Source organism: Coffea eugenioides, chromosome 11, assembly GCF_003713205.1.
Source record: "Coffea eugenioides isolate CCC68of chromosome 11, Ceug_1.0, whole genome shotgun sequence".
Taxonomy (NCBI): Eukaryota; Viridiplantae; Streptophyta; class Magnoliopsida; order Gentianales; family Rubiaceae; genus Coffea; species Coffea eugenioides.
This window is the reverse complement of record NC_040045.1, coordinates 11,434,954-11,439,459: the sequence shown is the minus strand read 5'-3', so window position 1 is coordinate 11,439,459 and position 4,506 is coordinate 11,434,954. Positions and strand designations below refer to the sequence as shown.

General features: G+C 34.5%; 1 pseudogene; it reads left to right on the top strand.

The window, feature by feature from the left end:
* The first annotated feature begins 289 nt into the window (after positions 1-289).
* On the top strand, positions 290-3,580 carry LOC113751951 (annotated as a pseudogene).
* The last annotated feature ends 926 nt before the right edge of the window (positions 3,581-4,506 follow it).

Genomic DNA, 4,506 nt, shown 5'->3' with positions numbered 1-4,506 from the left:
CTAAGTAAGAGTATATTATGCATTACAAAAAAAAAGGGAAGAAACACCATTATATTATATATTAACAGATATATATAGACACACGCACTACAGATAAAGATGTGGATACATAGAAACATGAATAGAGGAGGAGTGCCTCCATAATTTATGTTTAACTAGGCATGCACTATTTAGTTGCTACCGTGTATTGTGCAGTTTATGCCTCCTAGTTCAATATCAAAGACCAAAGACTTTTCGTTACTTTCGTGATTCCCCCTTTCACAAATCAAGGAATGTATGTAACACGTCCATGGACCTTTCAGAAGTCTTCCTATGTGACTTGTTCTCTGGCATAGTGCATTTCATACTTCCATCTCAAGTATCAAGCATGCTTGAATGCAAAAATGTACCACTGTCTACTTTTGATCTGCCTGATTCTGATCAAGATGATCTCCAGAAGTATATTATTCTCGTGTTTCCTGCTAATTTGTTTGATTAGCTTCAACATGAGACAGATTTATGCCTTTTAAGTGGTGTGTAAATACTACATATAATCCTAACAGCTCTACTGGCAGTACGTATACAGAGAACCTGAATTTCCTCCTCTCCACTTTATCCTCAAATGCTTCCTTGACCAGCAGGAATGGCTTCTACAACTTCACTGCTAGCCATGACCCCTCTAACATGGTCTATGGCCTGTTTCTTTGTCGAGGTGATGTGAATCCCGATGTTTGTGGACAATGTGTAGCAAATGCCCGTGGGAAGATTCTAAAGACATTCTTGAATCGAAAGACTGCTTTTATTTCGCATGACGAATGCTTGTTGCGTTATTCGAAATGAGTGCATGTTCTCAAGAGCCGATTGGGGTATCTCCTTCTTTGCTCGGAATTCACATAATGCCGCTGATCCAAACAAGTTCAACCAGGTCTTAAGAGATATGATGAAAGAGATAGCAAGTCGGGCTACAAATGATGGCCTTGTTTGGAGTTTTTTGCTAAATTTGTCTGTTATAAGTTTTTTAAAAACTTTAACTACAATAATCTCAAAAAACTTTTCAAAAATTTTAAACTATGCACTTTAAAATATTAAAAAATTTACACATTTCAAAAATTTTTTAAAAAACTTCTATAAATTACAGTAAAGTTTTAGACAAATAGTTAAAAAACTCACTTGCCAAATGGGGTTCAAGGGAGAAATTTGCTGTTCAAGAAGCTAATTATTCCCCATCTCAGCGGATATACGCCCTTGGACAGTGTACTCCAGATCTTTCCAGGAATGACTGCGAGAAGTGCCTTAGAAATGCCATTTTTCAAATATCTAGATACTGTTCGAATAGTTTGGGCTGTAAAGCTATGTTTTTTAGCTATAACATTAAGTATGCACTGTACAAGTTTTACAGTTCTGTAAGCCCAACACCCAAGCCTGCATCGAATCTTGGTCCTACTCCTCTCCCAATTCCACTAATAGTGAAGGTCACTTCCAGTTCTTACTAAATTGATATGAATTTATCTGAACTCTCATTTGCAATTTTATTTTAGGATTAGTTAGTAATTCAAGTCTTTCACCCTTATAGCTATTGAGCCCACGTGGTAGTCAACAACTACACTCATCGTATTCCCATGTGGATTGTATGGATTTCATTACTTTTTTTCCTTTGATCCGTTATTTTGACAAATTCCAGTATTAGAATTTAAATTGTCTCATTTGATAAAGAATTTAAAGGAATAAATGAATCTGAACATTTCACTTTTTAGATCCTTACCTACTTTAAAAGCATATTTTTGAGCTAAAGAACTTTTATCAAAATACTCAGAGGGGGGCCGAATCTCAACAAAAACAATTGTTGCAATCGTTGTCCCAGTCTATATTGCCATTTTGCTATTTATTGTGGGCTTCTACATAGCAAGGAGATCCAGGAAGAAATATGATGCCATTATCGCAACAATCGGTATATTATAAGGACTAAGAAGTGCAGTTGAAGTAAACATATTTATCATTCTTAAAAGGGTCGATTCATTTAATTCACTAAGTTTGTATCATTTTTTTTGTAGGTACAAGTGAAATCTCAATCACAGAATCATTACAATATAACCTCACTGATATTCAAGCTACCACGAACAACTTTGCCATTGGAAACAAAATTGGTGAAGGTGGATTCGGTCCTGTATACAAGGTACATTAAGTTTGAGCCATTTTCAAGTATGCTGAAAATTTATGAATATGATCGTTGTAAATCAAAATTTTGCTTATACTTTGTTAATTTGCAATCAGGGTACACTTCATAATGGACAAGAAATAGCTGTGAAAAGACTATCAAGAAGCTCAGCGCAAGGTACAAAAGAATTTAAAAATGAAATTACCCTGGTTGCTAGGCTTAAACACAGAAACCTGGTCCGACTACTTGGTTTCTGCTTGGAAAGAGAAGAAAGGATACTTATCTATGAATTTATTACCAACAAAAGCCCTGACTACTGTCTCTTTGGTAGGCTTCAACTTCAAATCAAATACTCATGATTTATTTTGGAATTGCCGAGCCGTTTGTGGAAATCAAATTTTGTACCCAAAGAAACTAACAAGACTTGTCATGTTTGATGTTTGCATAGACCTAGAAAAGAAGCCATTGTCAAATTGGTCAAAACGATACAAGGTCATAGGAGGAATAGCAAAGGGGCTTCTTTATCTTCATGAAGATTCACGACTTAGGATTATACATTGCGATCTTAAAGCCAGTAACGTATTACTAGATAGAAATATGAATCCAATTCATTTTTTGATTTACCCATTTATATCCATCTAATTAAATGGGTATAATGGGTATAAATGGGTTGATTCACTTATACCCATTACCCATTTTACCCAACCCAAACCCGCCCAAGTCACCCATTTTGACACTTCTACTCCTGAGTAAGCATTGCATGGCTTGTTCTCTGTAAAGTCAAATGTGTTTAGTTTTGGTGTTTTAGCTTTAGAAATTCTAAGTGGCAAGAAGAACAGTCAATTCTACCAAGCTCACTGCGGAGATGACCTTCTAAGTTATGTGAGTGCAAAATAAACATCTCATTTTCTTGGCATTTCTTGGCGTTCTCGTTGGAGAGCTCTTGTATGCATTTTAACGACATAGTCAATTCCGCTATCATCACTTGCAATACATGTTGCAGGCTTGGAGACAATGGAGGGATGGAACAACACTAGCATTGATAGATGTTTATTTGGATAGTGTATTATTTGAAATATTATTTGGAATAATTACTGTAACACTTTTTGTGATGTAATGTCTATGAGATAAAAAAGTATTTGAGAATATAAAAAGATGGGTTAGGAAATGTATCTATGATACAAGCAAAATATTATTTGGGATAATTTCACTATCCAAACAAACCAGGTCCAGAGCATCCATATTGGCTTGCTATGCGTTCAAGACAAAATTGAACAAAGCCCAACCATGGCTTCAGTAGTTCTTATGCTCAACAGTTACTCTGTAACGTTGCCTGCACCTAATCCACCTGCATATTTGGTCAAAGTAGAATACAAAGCTTGCCTAACAATTTACCAGAATTTGATACATCTAGTGGCACCAAGTTTCTACCAAGCTCCTCGATGAACGTAGTTTCGATTTTGAATTATATCCCAGATAAACAAAAGCAGACTTAAAGACATTTCTAATCATGTCAACTTGGAGCATGCGCAAAACTTGTCTAGATTTTGTATGTTCATATTTGAATTTATTGTTTTGTACCATAAACTGTAACATGTCTTTAACTCTCTATCTGTCCCGCGGTTGTGTTGATTGAAGGTGTCCTGCCTTGACCATTGTGGTCTATTTTGTAAACCGTGTGGAATGTGGACTACATTCCGGCACATCATTCTACTTAGGGTGGGCAAAATTATTCACTAATCCGAAAACTCGCCATATTCAATTCGATCCAATTTTAAAATTAGGATACTCGATATGTATTATTTAATCGGGTCAAAAGAGGGTCCGGTACCCGTTAAGATGTAGGGCGGGTTAGGGTTACATAATTAAAAACCTGTGGATATCCAACCTGCCTCACATATATATATATATACACACAAACACATACGTACATATATTTACTTATTTTTATATACATATTATAAAATAATATTTTTGAAGCTAAATAATCAATTTCATTGAACAAATTGCATTACAAATATAAGAGACTATAGTTTATTAATATGAAAGAGTTTAATTAATATGAAACATATATTTAAAAGAATGAGCTACTTATTTCAAAGTTTTATTAATTTTGAATTCTTTTAATTTTTTCCTTTATTTTGTATTCTCTTTGCATGCTTGTTTGAAAAAAATATTTATTAAATCTTAGATGAATGTGTAAAATATAAAATTAAATTAGTATAAAAAATTTAAATAATAAGTAAAGTGAGATAAGTATCTGTTGACCCGACCTTATCTCAATAGATACTCGCTGATATTCGACGTGGGATGGGTAAGAGTTAACTCATAAAAGGGTGTTTGGTCCCCTAATTCTACTCTCATAAGAGTTA